This window comes from Lolium rigidum, chromosome 3 (assembly GCF_022539505.1).
Source record: "Lolium rigidum isolate FL_2022 chromosome 3, APGP_CSIRO_Lrig_0.1, whole genome shotgun sequence".
NCBI lineage: Eukaryota > Viridiplantae > Streptophyta > Magnoliopsida > Poales > Poaceae > Lolium > Lolium rigidum.
This window is the reverse complement of record NC_061510.1, coordinates 197,989,923-198,013,657: the sequence shown is the minus strand read 5'-3', so window position 1 is coordinate 198,013,657 and position 23,735 is coordinate 197,989,923. Positions and strand designations below refer to the sequence as shown.

General features: G+C 50.2%; 1 long non-coding RNA gene across 1 annotated transcript; it reads right to left on the bottom strand.

Moving 5' to 3' along the window:
- Positions 1-3,186: 3,186 nt before the first annotated feature.
- Positions 3,187-23,601, bottom strand: LOC124698818. Its single transcript, XR_007001133.1, has 3 exons — positions 23,128-23,601; positions 22,827-23,019; positions 3,187-3,409 (listed from the first exon to the last, which is right to left on the bottom strand). It is a non-coding gene; the product is annotated as an uncharacterized LOC124698818 (long non-coding RNA).
- Between the last annotated feature and the right edge of the window lie 134 nt (positions 23,602-23,735).

Genomic DNA, 23,735 nt, shown 5'->3' with positions numbered 1-23,735 from the left:
GTCCATTGGGCGGAGTGTCCTCGGGACGGTGGTACGCGATTTACCCAGCTTCGGAACACCTGCACGATGACAGGGCCTACTGCTACTTGTCTGGAATTATCTGGACGCTTTCGCGTTGTTACAATGAGTTGAGGTTGTCCCTCTAGGGCTCCCAGGATCTGTCTTATCTAGAGTTTACACGGAGAGTCCTAGCCGGAATACAAGATGCCTAAGTACGGAATATTACATTGTCGTGCATGTCAAAGATCCACCTTTCCTTATGCGCCGTATTGGATCCGGATACTTCATGGGCCTTCACAGATCCGACTATCTTCATAGGGCGGTTAAGATCCGGCTCCTGTTACCTGGGCAGGACTTCATCCATCTTTATCTACAGCAACCGGGCCGCCCGATGGGCCGCATGCCACCATCACCGTCTATGGGCCACCCGGGCTTACCGGATCCAGACCATGTTGTTGATATACCCATAAAGTATACCCACAACAGCCTAAGATGAGGCCAACAAGCACAAGCAAATACTTTGAAAAACGTTTAGATTGGGAGCTCCTTAAACAAAAGTTCAAGGGTTGTCTTCATGTTTAGTAGTCTAGTGGGAGTTATGTTAATCAAGAAGCAAGCGCTGGAAAAAGCATTACTCCAAAACCGAAGAGGCACAGAAGCATAAGCAAGTGGTGTAAGGCCAGTTTCAACGATGTGACGGTTCTTGCGCTCGACCGCACCATTCTGCTAATGTGTATGTGGGCAAGAAACACGGTGCGAAATCCCAAGTTTATTAAAGAAGGTGTTGAGGTTGCGATATTCTCCCCCACCCCCATCCGACTGGACATGAATAATCTTATACTTGAGAAGACGCTCGACATGCATTTGAATTTGCAAGAAAATATTAAACACATCAGCTTTACTCTTAAATAAATAGAGCTATGTAAAGCAACTATATGCAGCAATGAAACTGATATAGTGATTATGACGACTGATTAAGGTTTGGGCCGAGCCCCTTATGCATGTAAAATGCATACATATACATGAATTGTGTCCTTTATCATACTGAATTCCCACATATTTGCAACATATATGATGATAATACCATGTCTTACATTGATTTATGGGGATTTACCAATGATCCCTACAGAACAGGAATTCCCTGTTTCGCGTAAAAAAAATTTACTTTCAGAGACCTATACGGAGTCAAATTGACCTGGGATTTTTGGAGCGTCATTTTTCATTGGGAGAAGCACCCTGGAACCTGGAAGCACACCTGGATGGGCCTGAGGCCCAAAAGAGACCAGGTGGCGCGTCCTACATGTCTGGGCGCGTCACCCGGGGTCTTTCGGCCATCGATCATCCAATTCACTTGATTCTTTCGCCCATCGACGTATTTTGACCTAAAATCACTGGATATATGGCCCTAAATAGTTGTTGGGAGGAGAATGCCGCAGAAGATAGGAACACGAAAATAGAGGTTGCAGCAGCGAAGATTGGAGGGGGAAACTCCGTCGGGATCACCGTCGGAGGGATCTCCACCTTCTTCAATGTCTTCATCATCACCATGATCAAAGGGGAGTAGTCCACCCCTGGACTACAGGTTGTGGCAGTAGCTTCATCTATTGCTCTCATGTTCTTCATAGTTCTTAGTGCCATATGAGCTGCCCTACATGATTATGGCCATATTTGTAATACTTATGTGGTGGATCCTTATTATATGATATTGTGCTATGAGATCTGATCATATTATGTGCAAGATGTATTGATATATGCATATTATATACCCCGTTCTTGTATGCAAGAGCATGTGTGGGGTGATGTGTGTACTACATGGAGTAGCATGGTTTTAGTGATTGAATAGTGAAAACAAATTCATGATCTATTATGGTTTTGCCTTTTTCATTGCTACCTTCCTAGGGATAAAGTGAATGCATGTGCTATGTTCGTCACGTGTCAAAAGTGATGATCTTGTTTGTTCAAGGTAGCATTTCATATTCAAACATCATGTCAAAGTACTTATGGCTATGCTCTGTTATACAAGATTGCATGGAGTTTTCCCTTTCTTGTGGAGTATAAGAGAGATGTGTTGCATCATCTCTATGTTAGGACGTGATGCCCATATGAATGTGTATCTTTCACATGTTACTATTTTGCATCTTCATATCTCATTGATGAATTATAATTGTCCACTACAACTTAAAAGAGAGAATAGTCAAGTGACCCATGAACCCCGGTCCACTTTTTATCATAAGAAACACCTTTATATTGCTTTTATCTTTTTTCTATTTGCTGCACTATTTTAATCCGAAAATACAAAAATATTTGCTATTTTTATTTGCATCCAAAACACCAAAAACAATCAACCCTTTTTATTGTTTTTTACTTAGTTACTTTATTTTATCTAATTTACTTGTTTTTTACTACTTGTGTTTTATTTACTTGCGCGAAACCTTGTGCTTGACAAACACACGGTGGAGTTGGGGACACAAGACTTTATTTTACTTTGCAGGATTGCTAGAATAAAAGAGGGAGAGACAACTCTTTGTTCAGTTCCCTGAGAGTTCATGATGAGGATATATTCGTGAAATATGTTGATTCTACATGTTTGAGCCGGAAGAAAATACTAAGTCAAACTGGTGATTATTATGAGGTGAATTTATTCTTAGTTGAAAATAATACTTTGATATCCGAGAATATACTATATACTACCTAAATCGTTGTATTATTATTTGACTAGATTTGAGGTCTATCAAAATGATGCCAGCAGGAGGAGAAGGAGGAAGGCGACCAATAGATGAAAGGCGACCAAGAGACCAAAATCGACTATACAGGGGACCAGACGACTGCCGTATGTTAGCACATGGAGTATCAAGCAACATATTTACATGCATATGATATTCAAGTAACACAAAGAAAGCGGGTCCCAGCCATCTGCCATGGACGCGTGAACTTAGCACTCACGTAATGGATGCATCAAAGATGAAGCAATCCATGTGCATATGGCATCGATGTGTGGAGACAGAGACACACATGCATGTGACTACAATCAAAGTGGTGCGTTTCAGCTGAGGCCTGAGCTGTCGTACATCAGCGAGAAAAGAGGAGTCACGGCCCGAACAGCCCAATAGCCCACGACTGATGCGACAGATGCAGGGCATCCTGGCGGCTCTCCTCCATAAATATTGAAACTATTGTGTCCTCGTGTCCTACTCCTACTCTGACAGGTATATTGTTAAAACATTGGGACGCATCATAAAAAGGACTAGATTCCCTCTGTTCTCTCAACGCTACACAGCCAAACTCGTTCGAACTCTGTCCGGCCGTCCGATCTGCCCAATTCGCTGGACGATTTTGATCCATACAGATTTCTCTAAATCTGCCCAATTTGCTGGAGGATTCAAATCAGCAAAAGGATTTCCCTCAGGTACTGCAAAATCACACAGAAAAAATCCTATCAATTAAAAAATTTAGCACAATGTTTTAAAAGTCAAATATTAGCAAAAGTACTTACAATGTTTTGAAGCACATAGTTTAAAACGCAGCTAAAACTACAAAGAAAAAGTTACATCCTGGAAACTGTCTTCCTGGGACTATTACTGTTGTGGGTATACTTCATGGGTGTACCATCGACAGAGCCTAGATCCGGCAAGCCCGGGTGGCCCACAGATGGTGATGAGGCATGTGGCCCATCGGGTGGCCCAGTTGCTGTTGATCATGAAGGAAGAAGTCCAGCCCAGGATCAGTAGGCCGGATCCGTACCGACATTAGGAGTAACCCGGATCCATGGAGGCCCATGAGGAACCCGGATCCGATACGACGTATATGGAAGGCGGATCCGTGACGTGCACGGCAAGATTTTGTACCGTAGTTAGGCTATCTCGTAATCCGGCTAGGACTCTCCATGTAAACCCTAGATCCGTGCGCCTTTATAAGCCGGATCCCGGGAGCCCTAGAGGCACAACCACAACTCATTGTAACAACGCGAAAGCGCCCGGATAATTCCGGACAAGCGGCAGTAGGCCCCGTCATCATGCGGGTGTTCCGAAGCTGGGTAACTCGCGTACCACCGTCCCGTGTGCACTCCGCCCTATGGCCCCTACTTCTTCTCCCCCTCGTGAGGATCCCTCCTCCGAGGTACCGTCGATTAGGCAACGACAGTTGGCGCCCACCGTGGGGCCTGCGGCATCTGGAGGCCGGAACCGGGAGGGTTCCGCCATGGGAAGCTACGACGACACCATCGCCGTGGGGCGTGTCCTTTACGCCGGAAATCTGCCGATCGTCCCTCCGGATGAGTGTTGGATTCCGGCTAAAACCGACCCCGTCAAGCTCTCCATCGTCCCAGTTGGCGGCATACATATCTTCATCGGGGAAACCGTCGATTCCGACGGAAACCCACCGGTAAGTAGCGCCGACGGGACCGCCGCCGAGCAGGACGCAGTCGCGAAGATCCGATCTGAGACGCAGGAACTTCCTAGCGAAGATTCCGCCTTAGATCCGAAAAAATCAAAACCCACCCAATCCGCCCCTGAGCAGGAAGTAACGGTGGAAGACCAATGCAGATCCGCCTGGGTCTCCCAGGTGTTAGAGAAGCAAAGGTGTCACTTCGTGCACTTCTTGGCCCATACCGCCGGAACCGCCCATCATGGAGCCGGAGCTGGTCCCGAGCAGGTCGAGGCCCCGTAAAACAACGCTGCTCCGGATCAGCAGGAGGCTGTCGGAGAAAGCGAAACTCCGGTTGAAGAGTCGATCTTGGGAAATCTAAGCCCAATCTCCGGAGACACCCAGTCCATGGACACCTGCAGAGTTTGATCGCAAGGTGACGGAACTCGGATACGGTGAACAGCTCGAAGTCGATTCCGTCCAGCCAAAGCGGTACTTGCAAGCGTAGCGGCGCTCGGAGAAGACGGATCGAAGCGGCGGACACTCAATCCGACCCCCCGCCATCCCACCACGGATCTCCGATGTCACGGGAGCGGCCCCGTAGGGATCCTTCCTCGGAGAGCCTCCTGTCGCCTGAAGAGATAGTTGCACAAGCACGCATGGATTTGGTCGCAAAGTCAGACGTCCTCAACAAGCCAATAACCCCTGGCGATGCCGCAGATCCGGAGGCTTTAGAGGTCACTCGAAAGGAGATGCTGGCCACAGCCAAAAAGTTTGCCAACACCGCAGCTGCTATATTGGATGAGAGGGAAGAAGCTGCACTGATCATGGATCGCTTTGAAAGACGAGGATCGCGAAGTCACCGCAACGCTCGAGCAAGTCAAGAGTATGAGAAAGGAGTGGGAGGTGAAAATGACCTACGCACGGGCGGAGGGCGATAGAATCGTCGGAGAAGCAATCCCTCCCCGCGGGATCAACTTCGCAACCCTCGCCGAACAGCAGCCGCTCGCCACCCCAAAGGACAATATGGCGAAAGCTGCAGAAATTCTAAAGAAAAGTGACGAAGAGATTGACATCAACTACTTGCGCACGCTCGTCGCTTCGGCGGTTAAACAGACGAGCAAGGCGGATACTTCGCGCAAGTTGGAATCTAACCCGGAGCATTGCGTCTCCACCGCGCGAAGGACGCCCACAACAATCGCCATCGAGATGACGAATCGCGAACCGGATCCTCGGAACGCGGAAGGAAAGCCGGGGAACACCCAAATCCGATCCCCGTACCATCAAAGACGCCACCGTCGGATCCGAGAAAGGGAAAGGATGCAATGTACTCTGGACGAGACAAGTACCGCAACGCCTCTCCTCCGCCTAATGGTTACCCGCGTCCCCCTCGTCGCCGTAGTCCAGCCGGAAACATCAGGCCTCAAGGGCATGGTGGAATTGTTATCCGCGACATCGTGATGCCTTCCGGAAACCGGAACAGGGAGCGCACGCCGGAACCTCGCCGGAATCAGAACATTGGTCGTGAGCCCGAGCCTAGGAGGAGCCGGAATGAGGAGCGCGACCGGAGCCCCGCCGGAGCCGGAACGACCGGGGCAGCCGGCGTCATGGCGAAGGCAGCCACGGGAGCCGGAGCCGGCACCGGGAGGGCCGGGGAGAATCTGTAGGCGGAAGCAGGAGGTCGGATCGGCCCCCTCGAAGGTCTCCCTCACCACCACCTAGCGGTGGCGGCGGAGGTGGAGGCGGAGGCGGTGGCCGGAGATCTCGCTCTCGCTCACAGTCCCCCCGTCACGGCTCGCGCGACGCGCGGGAACGCCTCAACGAATACAGAACCGACTACATCGGACCGAAGTGCTTTGGCAGGATGATTCGAGAGGAACCAAAGCCAAGGAGCTCCCTCAAGCTACCCGGAAACCTGAAGCATTATGATGGCACCGAAAGGCCGGATACCTGGATTGAGGATTACTACAATGCTGTAACCTTCGCCGGAGGAACCCCTAATATCGCCTGCCGCATGCTCCAGTTGTACCTTGTAGGACCAGCCCGGATCTGGCTCAGCGACCTCGAGAAAAACTCCATCTTTTGCTGGTTCGACCTGAAGACCGCTTTCGAGAAACACTTCAGGGGCACCTACAAAAGACCTGCCACGAGCAAGCGACTTACAAGCTTGTATCCGGAAGAAGGGAGAATCCTCAAGAAACTTCCTCACAAGATGGTTGGCATGCGAGGAACGAGTGCGAAAACGTCGACCACACCACTGCCATGTACGCCTTCATTGGTGGATTACGAGAGAGGAGGACTGCTGAGGCATAAGCTTACATGTTTGGCCAACGCCAACAAGCCGACTTTGGACGAGATGATCTCCATTGCCGGTGACCACACTGCCGCCGATGACGACGCGGGCGGTGATATCGCAGCTACGGCAATTCCCCTGCACCAACAAAAGAAGAACCGTGATAACGGTAACAACAGCGGCCACAAACGCAAAAACCACGATGACCGGAAGAATGGCGGATCCGACATGGTCGCCATAGCGTTCCAACGCGGAGGTTCGGGGAGGCGGAAGAGGACGCGGCCGCGGAGGCGGAGCCGACGGGGGTCGGCGAGCATGGCACCGAGGTCGCTGCCGGCGGATCCCGCGCCCCGCAAACCTACGAGGAGTACGAGGGACATGCCCTGCCCGGCCCACTTGGATCCGGCTACGAGGAAGTCCACACACACCAACCGCAAGCTGCAAGTGGGTCAATGACCTAAAGAACGACCCGGAGGCGAGGATACAAGCGAGCCCGGAAGCACCGCCCACGCGGCAAAGGAGGCAAGGGCAAGAACAAGGACAAGGAGGAGGACGAGTTCGAGGCGATGGACGAGGATGATAACTCGCCGGATCCCAAAGCCGGATCCGCGAGGTAAATCCAACCCCTTCGAGAAAAAGAGCGTGGGGGCTTACCACACCTTCCTCGGAACCCCCACGGTCCGCGCTACAAAATCAGCTACCCGGATCCCGAACGCCACGGTTCCGGCTGTGCCGCGATATGTCGGGTGGTCGGAAGTTCCGTGCACATTTGACAGGGAGGATCATCCCACCATTGTGCCAAAAGAATACTACGCCTTGGTTGTGAGTCCCCGCATAGACGGGTATGACTTCTCCAAGTGCCTCATGGATGGTGGAGCCAGCTTGAACATCATGTACCTGGAGACTCTGGAGCGGATGAACCTCACCAAGGAACAGCTCAAACACAGCACCACTGAGTTTCACGGCGTGGTTCCGGGTAAGAAGGCGAACTCCCTCGGCAGCATCACACTTCCCGTGGCTTTCGGCGATGTTCATAATTTCCGCGAAGAAAATATCACGTTTGAAGTTGTGCCCTTCAAGAGCTCCTACCACGTCATCTTCGGCAGGCCCACCTACCACAAGTTCCACGCAAGAGCGTGCTATATCTACAACAAGCTCAAGATGCCGGGTCCCAATGGTATGATCACCATAACCGGAGACTACAAAAAGGCTCACGAGTGCGAGTTGGGCGAAGCCGCCTTCGCGAGTCCGTCATATCCGGAGAAGAGGCTGAAAGGCTACGGGGCCGCGGTGGATCCGGCCGAGATGCAAACCACCAAGAAGCGAGATCTCCGAACGAGAAAAACTCCTTCAGGGCCGCGATAGAGACCAAGAAAGTCAACTTCAAGGAAGGCGACGATTCCAAGCAGGTCTCAGTCGGAGCCAACATGGACCCCAAATAGGAAAGCGCGCTCGTCGAGTTCCTCCGCGCTAACATGGATATCTTTGCATGGCAACCTTCTGACATGTCCGGAGTACCTAGGGAACTCGCCGAGCACTACCTCAACATAAATCCGGGGGCTAAACCGGTGAAGCAAGCTATGCGACGCTTTGGAGATAAGAAGCGCCGCGCCATAGGAATGGAATTAGCAAAGTTACTAGAAGCGAGGTTTTGTAATAGAAGTTATCCACACCGATTGGGTCGCGAATCCCGACCTTGTACCCAAAAAGAACAACTGAAATACTAAGAATGTGCATCGATTACTGCGGCTTGAACAAACATTGCCCGAAGGATCCGTTCCCCTTGCCGCGCATTGACCAAGTCATTGATTCGACGGCGGGGCGGAACTTCTGTGTTTTCTTGATGCGTATTCCGGGTACCATCAGATCCGGATGAAGGAATCCGACCAAAAAGCGACTTCATTCATTACCCCGTTTGGTACTTACTGCTATGTTACTATGCCTTTTGGTTTGAAAAACGCAGGTGCCACCTACCAATGTACGATGCAGCGGTGCCTGAAGGACCAGATTGGTCGGAACGTGCACACCTACGTCGACGACATCGCGGTCATGACCCGGAAAGGATCCGACTTGATCAGCAACCTCACAGAAACCTTTGAGAATCTCCGTCGGTACAAGATGATGTTGAATCCGCTGAAGTGCGTCTTTGGCGTGCCAGCCGGAAAACTCCTTGGCTTCATAGTCTCTCACAGAGGCATTGAGGTTAACCCGGAAAAGATCAAAGCAATCCTGTGTATCAAACGGCCAACTTGTCTCAAAGATGTGCAACGACTAGCTGGTTGTGTCGCAGCAATCGGTAGGTTTGTTAGCCGTCTTGGCGAGAAGGCGCTACCTCTGTACAAGTTGTTGAAGAAAACACACAAATTTGTGCGGGACGACGCAGGCTGACGCAGCTCTTCGAGGGTTGAAGGAAATACTTACCTCCCCACCTATCTTGGCAGCCCCAGCGAGTCAGAGCCAATGCTCCTTTATCTGGCGGCCACCAACAAAGTCATTAGCCTCGTCATCGTGGTGGAGCGAAAGGAAGAAGGTCATGAATATGACGTACAAAGACCTGTCTACTACATAAGCGAGGTGCTGACGGAGTCAAAGCAAAGATACCCTCACTTTCAGAAGCTAGCTTATGGAGTTTTCCTAGGCAGCCGGAAGCTGAGACACTACTTCCAAGAGCACCCAGTAACAGTTGTGAGCAAAGCTCCGCTGTCAACAATTCTCAACAACGCTGACGCAACAGGACGGACGGCTAAATGGGGCATTGAATTATCCGCCTTCGACATCGCTTACAAGCCAAGGACTGCGGTAAAATCCCAAGTCTTGGCAGATTTCGTTGCAGATTGGACAGAAGCTCCGGATGCAAGTCTGGAGCCGGAACCAGAAACATGGGTCATGCACTTCGACGGATCCAAGCAGCATCAAGGCTCGGGAGCCGGAGTCACCACTGAAGTCCCCTACCGGAGAAGAAGCTGCGATACGTTCGCGAGATCCACTTCGAAGCTACAAATAACATGGCGGAATACGAGGCTCTACTACACGGACTGCGCATCGCTAAGGAAATAGGGATCAAGCACATCATTTGTTGCGGAGATTCCGACTTGGTGGCACAACAAGTAGCGGAACCGGAACGCCGGAATTCCGTCATGGCAGCCTACGAGACGAAGTTGATGAGATCGCCAAGTGCTTCCTCGGATACGAAGTCAAATACGTCGGGAGACGATAACACGGCGGCGGACATGCTATCCAAGCTCGGATCCGGCGAGAAAACCAATTCCGCCTGGAATCTTCCTGGAGCATCTCCGGATACCCTCTGTAAAGGGCGCTAACCCGGAAAACCCAGAGGTGGCAGTGTCTCCGGCCAGAGAGGTATTGGCTACCATTCCGGCTTGGACACAACCTTTCCTGGACTACCTTATCGATCAAAAGTTGCCGGAGGACGAGGTCCTCGCGCGACAGATCATCGAACGAGCACGATCCTACACAATTGTTGATGGACAGCTCTACAAACGAAGCGCAACGGGGGTGTTTCTCAAATGCGTCTCCAATCAAGATGGCATTGAAATCCTCGGAGAGATCCACGCGGGGGACTGCGGGCACCATGCCGCTCCCGGGTCACTCGTTGCGAAAGCTTTTCGGCTAGGTTTTTACTGGCTCACAGCTAAAGAAGATGCTGACAAAATAGTCAAGACCTACCGAGGTTGTCAGTACTACGCTACTCAACCAAACGCTCCAGCCCAAGAGCTGAAGACCATACCTATCACCTGGTTGGTAAGTTAAAAAGATCATCTCCTGGCGGTTTTGAATACCTACTGGTCGCTGTTGACAAATTCAGCAAGTGGATCGAGGCAAAGCCAGTGAGAAAAGCCGACGGTGCTACGGCACTAAAATTTGTCTGCAGCCTCGTGATGAGATTCGGCATACCACACAGCATAATCACAGATAATGGCACAAACTTCGCTCAGGGAGAATTGAAGGATTATTGCGAAACAATGGGGATTCGATTGGACCTTGCATCTGTGGCTCACCCACAATCCAATGGTCAAGTTGAAAGAGTTAACGGTCTAATATTATCAGGAATCAAGTCACGCCTTGAAGAACCGCTGCGACGAGCAGCTGGAGCTTGGGCCGACGAACTAGACGCTGTCTTGTGGAGTTTGCGAACTACCCCTAACAGGTCAACGGGGTTTACCCCATTCTTCCCGGTATACGGATCCGAAGCCGTGATTCCCTCCGACATCATCCACGATTCACCGCGAGTTTCCGCCTATAATGAAGAAACAGGCGACGAGGCCGGACAGCTATCCGTGGACCTGATCGAAGAAGCTCGGAATTTAGGCTGACCGGCGCTCCGCCATCTACCGGCGAAACTCCGACGTTATCACGGTCGTCGAGTCCGGAATCGCTCGTTCATGGCCGGAGACCTGGTTCTCCGCCTTCGCCGGGTGAAAGATCACAAGTTGCAATCTCCATGGGAAGGACCCTTCGTCGTTAGCAAAGTGCTTCACAACGGATCGTACTACCTTGTTGATTTCCGAGAGCTGAGGGACAGACACCGCTAATTGGCGCCGGAAACGCAAGCGTGAGGATCCGGATGATATCTACGACGAAACAGATCGCCCTTGGAACATTGCACAGCTACGTCCTTTCTACACTTAGCATATTTCTTCCGAGTTACAAACTACTGTAATAGTTATACATGATCAATGAAATAAAGCTTTTGGTTCACTCTATGAGTCATTTACCTCCTTTATTTGTTCATTTTTTAGATCGTGTATGTTTTCCGACTAAAACCGCAGAGCTGGATATTTCCGCCTAGGCGTGTATGAAAGTTGTGATTTTCAAAATCGTCCTTTAGGACGTAAGCTTAAGTTTTCTGGTTAACTTGTTATCTGTTGCGAACTCGTGGATTCCTAGTAGCGATTTCCGGCACCTATGCCTAGGGGCTTGTTTCCGCGGTTATGGACGGATTACCATTGGGTTTCGTCGCCGGCGCGCGTTTCCGGCTAAGGTTTTCCGGCTCGTGGAAGGTCAAGCGATTAAGCCGGAAAACAACGACATCGGCACTTGCTTTCCAACATAAAACGAAACATGCGAGAATAACATTAAACAGATAGCAGGATAAGTATTTCCGCCCCATGCATAATCGTTTCGTTCCTAGCTACTTAAGAATTTAAAGTCTTATTACAAACCCTCTCTGGGGCCAAAATGATGCATTGTTTTTCCGCAGGACTAAGTTTTTACTTCTCCTTAGCCGGAGACGTTTCCACATTAGCACCAGCTCCTGCGGCATCAGTTGGAGCTTCCTTCTCCGCGTCTTTGGCAGGCGAAGAGACATCTTCATCTTCCTCCGCCCCAGTTGCAGCCGGAGATGCAGCACCACCTTGGTTCTTTGAGCTCGTCCAAGTGTATTGGCTTCCGGATTGGGCAGGCCTGGCTTCCGCTTCGAGATCCTTCAAAAGCTCAGCTTCGAGAGGCTCGTCAGCGGGAAGAACCACCTTCTCATAAAATTCATCATGGCGGATCCTCCGGGCGATGCGTGTATCATAGCCGCTGACCGCGTCAAGTAGTGCATTGACATCAGCTTCCGGAGGAACGCCAGAAGTCACCCGGTCTAGGTCCAAGCTCGGATTATGCGCTAAGCACATAGCCAAGGACATGGCGGCTGCGCCCCGTGCCGAAGAAGACTGCAGATCCACAACCAGCTCCGGAAGCAAATCCATCCTCTTGATGAGCTTACGCACTTCGCAGGTTCGGCTCTTTTTGATGTTGAGGTTGTGGCAGATTTTCCTGGAGGCGGAGATGAGATCCTTGCAGTCCTCTCCGGCAAGCTGCAGCAGGTCATCGCGCGGGAACTGGTTCCGACGTTCCTCATCATATCCCAGCGGATCTGGAAAATACAAGTTTTGTTAAAAACAGCAAGTTACACGTCTGCGGCCATATGAGTTTCGAGGACGTACCCATGACGTCGGAGTTGAGCAAGTCCCAGCAGCTCTCTGCTGTCTCCATATATTTGCGAAGACCTCCAATTTCTTTTTGCTGCTTCTGGATGATGTCGCTGTCAGTCTGTCTTTTCAGCTCAAACTCACCAGTTTTGCGGGCAAGCTCCGAGTTCTTCTCAGAAATTTTCTGTTTTGCTTCTACGAGCTTCGCTTCAAGATCTTTCTGTGAAGCACGTAGAGTTTCCAACTCGGAGGAAGCCGCAGCGAGAGAAGTGGAGGCACCTGCTCATAGTTACATAAAGCGTCAAGTTCGCAAAAAATGCGAAACAATCCGCAGTCATCAGTAATCGGAAACCAACCTTGGGCTTCTGATAGCTGCTTCTTCAATTCCGCATTCTGCGCTGGAAGCGCTGGATCTTCTCCGCCTGGCTAATGGTCACACGACGTTGCAGCGCGATGTTTTTATGCAACTCGTAGTGCAAAGCTTTTTGCTCCTGAAAACGCAGCCAGAAAACGGAGTAAGATCCGCCATCATGGTTTAAGTCTTTCTAAAGCATGGAGGCTGGAAAATTTTTTTTCCCGCCATCATGCTTGGGGGCTACCACGACTTTTAAATCTCCTTTTCAGTTTAAGTTCTCTAAAAGTATTCAGACGCTAACTAATAAAGTTTCCGCCTAAATACTTGGGGGCTACTGGAGAGTTACCTTTTGCTTGCAAACAAGCTTGTCGAAGAACTGGCCAATGTTTTTCTTGGCGTCCTGGATCTCCGACGTTTCAACGTCAGGTTTGCCCCAGGCATTGTTCAGCATGGCATTGAGCAGATCTTGCTCCAGCTCCCATTTCTCTGCCTCTGTTAGTTTGTTAAAAAACTTTGTGGCATAGGCTTTTGGGGTGGAGGTAAGGTCAGCCGGATCTCCAAAGTTCTTGGGAAAAACGACCATATCGCCCGTGGGGGCTTCAGCTTTGCCGGAGGAGATCTCTTCTGCTTCCCCTTGGCTTCGTCCTTCAAACTCATCATCAATAGGACCCTTACCGCCGGAATCATCTCCGCCCGCTCTGTCGCTGCTAACCGGAATTACTTCCGGAGGAGTGGGAGCGGCAGGAGCTGGAGAATGATCCGCGGGAGGAGGAGAAGGTTGCAGGGGGGCTTGTGGAGCGCTCGGTGGAGTTGGCGTCAAAGGACCAACGGCGGGAGACTTCTTCTGCATGTACTTAGTGATAGGCTCCTGAACGTTGGTCCGCGCGGTGGTTGGGTTCGGAATCCTGTGAGCAAGTAAAAAGGAAAATAAGCATAACACAGCTCACCAATATAGATAACGCACATTACTCGGAAACTTACGTAGCACCCGGAATGCAGGGCCGTGAAGGTTTTCCTGCTGTTGAGAGCATTTTCAGGCGTTGGCGTTCCGCCTTCACGGAGTCAAGCGGAGGTGGTTTAACCACTTTGGGTTTCTTGGCGGAAGCCTCACCGCTGCCCCGGCGTCGGAGCCGGAGACTTTGGCGCGGGAACGCTTTGTAGGTCGAGGAGCAGCCTTTCGAGGTGCTTGTTCCTCTTCCTCTTCAGGGTCCTCCGGATCCTCTTCCGCCGAGTCACCGCTAACGGGAACTCGGAGTATGGCGCGCAAGTTTTCCTCCGCCAAAGAGTCAAGCTGCGAAAGAAGTGAGCAGAACAAGTTAAACACTTAGAAAATTGAGAGATGATAAAGGAATGCGAAGGAATGAGCGCTTACCGGAGGGCATTTGTCGTGTGTGCTGATATCCTTGACTAGTTCTGGGACTTGTTGGCCTCTAGCAATCTTCACCAACGTTTTGAACCTCCTCTTGAGGGAGTCAGCCGGAAGATCGTGGCGGGTGACTCGGAGAAGATCGTCGGCCCCAGTGTACGCGCACATCAGACGTGCGTTGTAGCGCAGAGGTTGGATCCTCCGCGTAAACCAGCTGAGGGTGAGCTGGGCTCCGGTCAGTCCATCGTGAACTAACCAGGAAATCCTCCGCGCGGCCTTCTCCAATATGGGCATTTGGGCAAGTGTGGGGATGAAGCTCCAGCTCGCCAGTTCTTCCGGAGGCGTGTTGCTGAAGGGCGGGAGTCCGTCGTGGACGTTTGGAACTGTCACGTTCTTCACATAAAACCATCCGGCGTTCCAGTACCGGACGGATTCGTGGGAGTCGTGAGGAGGATACATCCGACCAGAGCGGAGCATGAACGTCATACTTCCGCAGTTGAGCATGGCTTTGTCCTTTGTCTCTTTCTTCACGCGGAAAAAGAATTGCCATAATTTGATGTCGGGACGAATTCCGAGATGCCCCTCGCAAAGAGTTGCGAAGTTTGAGAGCAGAAGGTAGGAGTTGGGGCAGATGTTGTGGGGCTGAAGCCCGTACGTGTCGAGGACGGAAAGGAAGAATTCCGAGCAGGGGGAGCGATAATCCGCGCTCAACCCACGCCTTTGTCATGACACGCTCATCCGCGTCGGGCTTGGGGACGTCGGAGTCGCGCGTGAAACTCCAATTTCCGGAGATCATGCCCTCATTTTGGAGTTCCCGGAGCTCCGCGTCTGTTGTTTCGCAGGGCCACCATTGACCCCGCACCCCTTCACGGCTCCGGGCCTTGGAAGCTTTTTTGTTTTCCGCTTCTTGTACCTTGGCTGCCATTCTAGCTTGGCCTTGCAGTTCTTTTTCGAGCTCTTGAGCTGTTGGGATCCGGCCTAGTAAAGTACTCGGAAGAGGCGGAAAAAGGTTGAGCTAGTCTAATGTCGGAAATATATGGTGGCGGGAATGATATGGGATCCGGGCATATGGGTTCTATTTGGTTGGGATCCGGGCTACTCGGAGAGCTACCAGTACAATGTGACGATTCGAGTGGCATGCTTCCGGCTGCACCCATACAAAGTATTTGAGTACCCGGATCACTAAGGCTATTTTCTACACTAAGTTATCTTCTACAAGGCCGGCGTACTTACCGCTAATGGCGCGGTGGCTCGACGGAGCTCCGGCGAAGATGAGGTCGCCGTACTTGAAGGAAATCGTCCCGCGTGACCACGAATCGGCGGCGGAGCGAATTTCTCGTTCAAACGTGGGAATCTTGGCACGAGGGGAGCCTTGGTTTGGCGGCGCGCGGGGTTCACCGTGGCAAAGCTCGCCGGAGTCGAGATCTGACGGGCGGCGCGGCGCGAGGAGGAAGACGAGGTGGTGAGGAGAGGTGAAAGAATGGATTTTTTACCGGTCCGCGGGGTATTTATAGGCCACGCGCGGAGATTCGAGATCCGGATCCGACGGTGGAAACTGAACGGTCACGCCGTTAGATGGATGACACGTGTTTAGGTCAACTACGGTAAAACGACGTGGAGGTAACTTAACCATGCACTCCCGAAAATTCCGGCTGAAGATTTGCATCTGCGAAAATTTAGCGCGGGAAATGAGGAAGTTGTGCGCGGGAAAAGTGGAACTTCTGTTGTTAAGTGTGATCTGAAGGTGAAAGATTTTCCGGAACTGTTTGAGTCTTTTAAGATTCCGGGTAATTCCGTGAGGATAAGTTGGCTCTCGTTCGAGCAGGGAGTAACCCGGAAATGTTCTTTGGAACGTCGATGGATGAAGTCCCGCGGGATGGGAGCATTTTCCGGCTATAAGTTGGAAAAAGGAAGAAAATGCAAAGTTGGAGCTCTTCAAGTTTCTCCGCGTTACCAACGTTTGCCGGAGATTGTGTTGGATCAGCAAGGCGGAAACTGCAGGCGAAACTCGGAGAACTCTGGGGGCTACTGTTGTGGGTATACTTCATGGGTGTACCATCGACAGAGCCTAGATCCGGCAAGCCCGGGTGGCCCACAGATGGTGATGAGGCATGTGGCCCATCGGGCGGCCCAGTTGCTGTTGATCATGAAGGAAGAAGTCCAGCCCGAGATCGCAGGCCGGATCCGTACCGACATTAGGAGTAACCCGGATCCATGGAGGCCCATGAGGAACCCGGATCCAGTACGACGTATATGGAAGGCGGATCCGTGACGTGCACGGCAAGATTTTGTACCGTAGTTAGGCTATCTGTAATCCGGCTAGGACTCTCCATGTAAACCCTAGATCCGTGCGCCTTTATAAGCCGGATCCCGGGAGCCCTAGAGGCACAACCACAACTCATTGTAACAACGCGAAAGCGCCCAGATAATTCCGGACAAGCAGCAGTAGGCCCTGTCATCATGCAGGTGTTCCGAAGCTGGGTAACTCGCGTACCACCGTCCCGTGTGCACTCCGCCCTATGGCCCCTACTTCTTCTCCCCCTCGTGAGGATCCCTCCTCCGAGGTACCGTCGATTAGGCAACGACAATTACATTGCATATGGTTGTTAGTACTCTGAGGACACAGTATCCGCTTCCAAACTCCTTTATGCTCCTTTATGGTTTTAGAGTACTGAATTTATAACTCCTTTACTATTACAATCTAGGTCTTTATGCTCCTTTTTTTGGTGATTGCAGAAATGGATCAGAACGATGAAATAGCAATTGCAAATCAGAACCAACCAATTGCAAACATTTCGGAAGATCAAAATCAAGCTAGACGTGAACGTGACAGAGCTAGAAGAAATAGTTTGACAGCAGAGCAAAAACAAGAGATTAATGCACGTAGAAGAGCAGGATCACGCCCGGACAATCAAACAAGACGTGAACGTGATAGAGCTCGACGAAATAGTTTGACGGCTAAGCAGAAGGAGGAGATTAATGTGCGTAGAAGAGCAAGCCGGCGACCCACATCTACACAAAGCAAAAGTAAAGAGGAAAGGGCGGCAATGCTAGCTCGGCGCAGGGCAAACAATGCGGCTAGCAGGAACACCCCATGCGCTCAATCCATCGCAATGCCGTGCCCAAATGCAGCTACTTTGCCAATGATAAATCTGGCATCAACCACACATACATCACGAGCCAGGGAGGGAAGTCCCACCTCCACTTCAACAAGCACGCCGGATTATACCGTTAGGACCAATGGTAACACACTAAACTTTACTTCCTTTGTTTATTTATGTCATGGCATATTTAAGGATCATACTTACCGAATCGAGAATGTTGTAGGCGACATGGAGGCCTTCCTTAGTGGTATCATGGACGAGAATACCATCCCTGATGACCTCATGGATAAGGAGTGCTACATGTATGGTCGTGAAGGTAATTAGGCTAACCTTTCAATCCCCCTCTCTATTACAAGTCAATATGAATATTGATGTGACATCTCATGCATGTAGGATTCGATGTTGATGACATACATGACATAGACCTCGATACATCGACAAGCTCATCCGGCACGGATTCTATCGATCCTTTTGACTTTGTATACTCCAACCTCCCAAATAGCACACACATGTTGAAGCCGGAACCGAACTGCGAACATTGCCATGCCACGAAGTTTGAGCGTGAGACGGATGGTTTCTGCTGTCGAAATGGAACTATCAAGCTAGCTGAATCGGAGCCTATCCCGGAGTTGATGAGGCTATGGTCTAGCGCGGATGCGGACTCTCGACATTTTCGGGAGAGCATACGATTCTTCAACGGCCACTTCTCATTCACAACTCTTGGTGTCAGCCTAGACAACAACTGCACCAACATGAGGTCCGGGGTGTACACATTCCGGGCGCAAGGCAAATTATACCACAACATGCATTCGTTCGGGCCAAACTCTCGCCCGTTACATCACCAACTCTACTTCTACGACGATGATCCTAGCTTAATCCATCGCAAGGAAGCCACCAAGGACTTGGACCAAGAGGTCGTTCGGAAGGTTGTCGACATACTAAGAGGAAACCCCTACTCAGAGCAGTTGAGGAGTTTGGGCGCCTACAAGGACAACCTCAAGAACTACCGTATAGAACTGAACACCGACAAGAAGCTAGACCAACGGAGATATAATTTACCGTTGTCATCCGAGGTGGCTGCGATCTGGGTTGAGGGGAGCGACCTGGCAAATAGATTCAAGCGCAGCATTATCCTCTATGGTGACAACAACGAGAGACATAGTATACAAGCCACACAAGGATGCTATGACCCACTCTCGTACCCCCTCTTTTTCCCCAAGGGGGAGCTCGGCTGGCATCCAAATCTCCCTAAACGTGATACGCCTTGGCACGTTGCGCAAAAGTCAAGAGAGGACCGAGACGACGAAGGTTCGGTTGTTCAAGACACTTCTGCATTTTTTGTCTATTCTTTTCATATTTTGCCTAACCTTGTTTTTTATGTCTTTCACACAGATGGAGGTGCCCATATATGCGTCTCCGTTAGGGACTACTACTGTTACCGACTACAGACGCGTCCGGATATATTCAACCCCATACTACATGGTGGGCGTCTATTCCAACAGTTTGCAGTCGACATGTACATAAAAATTGAGGGATGCAGGCTGACTTGGTTCAGGGAGCACCAGTCGGAGATACGTGCGGATCTATATAAAGGCATTGTGGATAGCATCACGGCCGGAGAGACTCGCGCAAGCGCTGTTGGCACAAGGATTGTTCTCCCATGGAAGTTCCAGGGGGCTTCCGAGACATGAAGCGTAGACATATGGACGCCATGGCGTTGGAGCAGACGTACGGCAAGCCTGACATATTCTTGACCATGACCTGCAACCCTAACTGGCAGGAGATACAGGAGATACAGGATGCACTACTTCCAGGACAAACCGCTCAGGACCGACCAGACATTGTGGTCCGAGTGTTTAGGGCCAAGCTGGAGATGATGAAAGAGATGCTGACAAAGAAGCATATTTTGGGTGTTGTGAAGGCCTACGTCTACGTGGTCGAGTTCCAGAAGAGGGGCCTACCGCACGCCCATTTCCTGTTGATCATGGACTCAAAATATAAGCTTATTGTGCCAGAGCAGTACGACCGCGTCATATCCGCCGAACTCCCGGACAAGAATAAGTACCCGGATCTATACGCCATAGTCGTGAAGCATATGATGCACGGCCCATGCGGTGTCCTCAAGCCAAACAATGTGTGCATGCAAGATGGGTCGTGCAAGTGTAGGTACCCGCGGGCATTCAATGAAACCACCGTACAAGGGAAGGACTCATACCCCATTTATCGGAGACGGAAGGACGGTCGTTGTGCGAATGTCCGAGGCCAGATGCTAGACAACAGATGGGTTGTGCCTTACAACCCCTACCTACTGCGAATGTTTGACTGCCACATCAACGTGGAGGTATGCTCTAGCATAAAGGCCGTTAAGTACCTATATAAGTATGTATACAAGGGCCATGATCAGACTTCGTTCAATATCGAGAAGCCCGACGTTGATGGTAACATAGACGAGATCAAGAGATTCGTTGATGCAAGGTGGGTTACTCCACCGGAGCCCATGTGGAGGATATTCGACTTCAAGCTATGCGAGAACCACCCATCGGTCCTACCACTTCCGCTTCATCTCGAAAATATGCAAATGGTAATGTTCAAAGCAGGAGACAACCTAAAGGACGTCGCCACCCGAGAGACCCCATCCATGCTGACTGAGTATTTCGTGGCTAACCAGAAGCACGCATGGGCTCGGGATATCCTTTACAAAGATTTTCCGAGAAGCTTCACATGGCAAAAAACAAAATACTGGAAGGAAAGGGACAAGGGTCAACAAGTAGGCCGTATCGTGTCAGCCCATCCTGCTGAGGGGGATCGGTACTTTCTGAGGGTGCTACTAAACCACGTACCAGGCTCAAGGTCCTTCAAAGATCTCAAAACAGTGGACGGTGTGCTATGTGATAACTTTCGTGAGGCCGCCGAGAGGAGGGGTCTCATCGAGGCCGACAACACGCTCGACGAGTGTCTTACCGAGTCAGAGCAGTTCGCCATGCCAGCCTCACTTAGGAGGCTCTTCGCAACGATCTTAGTATTCTGCGAGCCTGGAGATGTGCGCGGTCTTTGGGATAGGCACCTTGAGGCGATGTCTGACGACTACCGGCGCAAACACACATGCCCAAAAGCAGTGGAGCAGAAGGTGTTACTTGATATTAGGGGCATGCTGCAGTCCATGGGCAAAGACATAAAGTCGTTCCCTCTCCCAGACATCGACGAGACCTATGATAACACAGATGGAGAGGCTAGGGAGGTCATCGAGGAAACTAATATCCAAGTAGACAAAGAAGACGCTTCTCTAGCGACCTCACTAAACCACGAGCAAAGGCTTGCCTACGATGAGATACTAGCGGCAGTTGATGGCAGAGATGGGGGCGTATTCTTCGTGGATGGCCCGGGGGGCACAGGGAAGACCTACCTTTACAGGGCACTGCTCGCTAGGGTTCGGGGCGAGAGAAAGATCGCGTTGGCTACAGCGACATCAAGAGTCGCCGCTTCCATCATGCCAGGAGGTAGGACAGCCCACTCAAGGTTCAAGATCCCACTAAACCTTGAAGAAGGAAAATCATGCAACTTCACTAAGCAGAGTGGGACAGCCAAGCTATTGAGGATGGCTTCACTAATACTATGGGACGAGGCAACCATGACAAAACGCTTGACAATTGAGGCATTGGATAGAAGCATGCGCGACATCATGGAATGCCCAGACCGACCTTTTGGGGGAAAGACTGTCGTGTTCGGTGGGGACTTCAGGCAGGTGCTTCCTGTAGTGAGGAAAGGATCACGAGGTCAGATAATCGACGCAAGTCTGCGGAGCTCGAACCTCTGGAAGGGTATGCGCCAACTAAGGCTCATCAAGAACATGAGGGCGCAAAGCGACAAGTGGTTCGCGGATTACCTCTTGAGGGTCGGTAACGGCACCGAGGAAACTGACGAGGACGGAAACATCCAACTGCCCGAAGATATTTGTGTGTCATCAATAGGTGACGACGCAACTAATATAAAGAAGCTGATCGACCATGTGTTTCCTGCCCTAGATCACAACATGGACAATCCACATTACATGACTTCTCGAGCTATCCTCTCCACAAGGAACGACAGCGTTGATGGAATAAACATGCACATGATTGAGCGCTTCCAGGGCGAGGAAAGGATCTACTATAGCTTTGATAGTGCGGAGGACGATCCGCACGGCTACTACCCTCAAGAGTTCCTAAATGACCTAACTCCTAATGGGCTTCCCCCGCACACACTTAAACTGAAGATAAATTGCCCGGTTATACTGCTGAGGAACCTCGACCCAGCTAACGGGTTGTGTAATGGCATGAGGCTTGTGGTCCGTGGGTTCCAAAGTAACGCCATCGACGCAGAGATCGTCGTGGGTCAGCACGCAGGAGAGAGGGTGTTTCTTCCTCGGATACCTCTATGCCCATCTGACAATGACATGTTCCCGTTCAGATTCAAGAGGAAGCAATTCCCGATCAGGCTCAGCTTTGCCATGACGATCAACAAGGCGCAAGGGCAAACCATCCCGACTGTGGGCATGTACCTACCGGAGCCGGTCTTTTCGCATGGCCAACTCTACGTCGCATTGTCCAGAGCCACCGCGAAAAGCAACATCAAGATCCTCGCCATCAAGGACAAGACCAAGAACTCAAAGAAGAGAAAGCGAACTGAGCACTTAGTAAGGGAGACACTGAACATAGTCTACAAGGAAGTACTTAGCACTTGAACTCGCTGGACCTGATTTGAGCAGATTCCTAGATGATTATTATATCTTCCAAATGTCATGGATGCTAGCATAATTGAATTTTTATTACATGAGTATTAGTGCGCATTTTATGTTTACACATCAGATATTTGTGATAACAAAATATATTAAAGGGTAGAGCATGTAACTAACATGTACTAGCATTTTAGAATCACAACCTATTATTTTCTTCTTGATGGCAGGCATCAACAACAAGAACAGCAATATCAAATATAACCAGCAGACCTTAAATGTACTTAAGTAGAAGACAATGGACAAAAAGTGCTAATACTGATTGAAATATTTAGAATGCTTGGCAGGCATCGACAACAAGAACAACAATATCAAATATAACCTGCAGACCTTAAATGTACTTAAGTAGAAGACAATGGACAAAAAGTGCTAATACTGATTGAAATATTTAGAATGCTTATGGCAAACAAGTATTTTTTCCGAAATACAGAGGTACTGAGGATTGAGAAACAGTATTGAAAGACTTCGGAGTGCCGACATGCTTCACAGAACTTCATTAGATGGGAGCTATTTGAATTTGAAACCATGAAATCCGATTTAGCACTTTAGCAGTATTGAGTAAAATGCATTGGTTTCACAGAGATTTCAGATGTTTGTCAAAAGATGCTAAATGTTACAAAAGAATTGGACAGAAGAATATACCCGTGAAAGGAAAGGCTCTGGTTCTTCCATTATGGATGCAACCTTCTCAGCCAACTTGAAAGTTTTATGAAGAACAATTTCCTCCATCTCTTTTTCAAGACAGGGTAATATGCCGACCAGTACATCTAAGCTTACTCCTTGATGTCCTTTCAGACTCTCTTGTCACAGAGAATTAAGCCCTCTTTAAAACATTCTGTGTCAGTTTCAGAGGAATTCAGGACAGAAAAATGGAACGCCATTGCTCTCATCATTACAAAAAAATAGAATATTTTTCCAGTGCTTATGACAATACTCACAATACCTGGAGTTATTTGATTGCTCATCATTTCCTTCGGTAGGTCCTGGCAGGAACTGCCTATTAGTAATATAGACAACCATGATCAGACAGATATGCAAGATTACATCCAATCTAAACTGATGGCCCTAGCATAAAAAACATACGATTACTGACGTTACTACATGTAATCTTGAACCTCTGTCTTGCATTATTTTGGCGATCACCTCAAGAGTAATAGACTTAGAAATAGCATCTACAGTCACATCAGAGATGTCGCAAGCAGAGAGCACCAATTAGTTAGAAAATCAGGCGCACAGATCCATCATTAGTTTCCGACAAGGTCGAGTTGCTCACCTCGGAACGGCAGATCATCCTCCAGGGAGATCAGAACACGTCCGTCGACGATGAGCCCGGCCAGCGCAACGCCGGCATGGTTGGCGACGTAGAAGACCTTGCATACTGGGGGAGATCAAGGCGAAGTATTTGCGGCGCCGAGGATTGTGGGGGTGGAGGAGAAGAGGCTGGAGCGACCAATCGAGCGCCGCAGCGCTGGACCTTGTCTCCACTGGATCAGCGAGCGCGGGAGAAGAGCAGAGCATGACGGCGAGGGATCGGGAGCGCTGAACATTAGG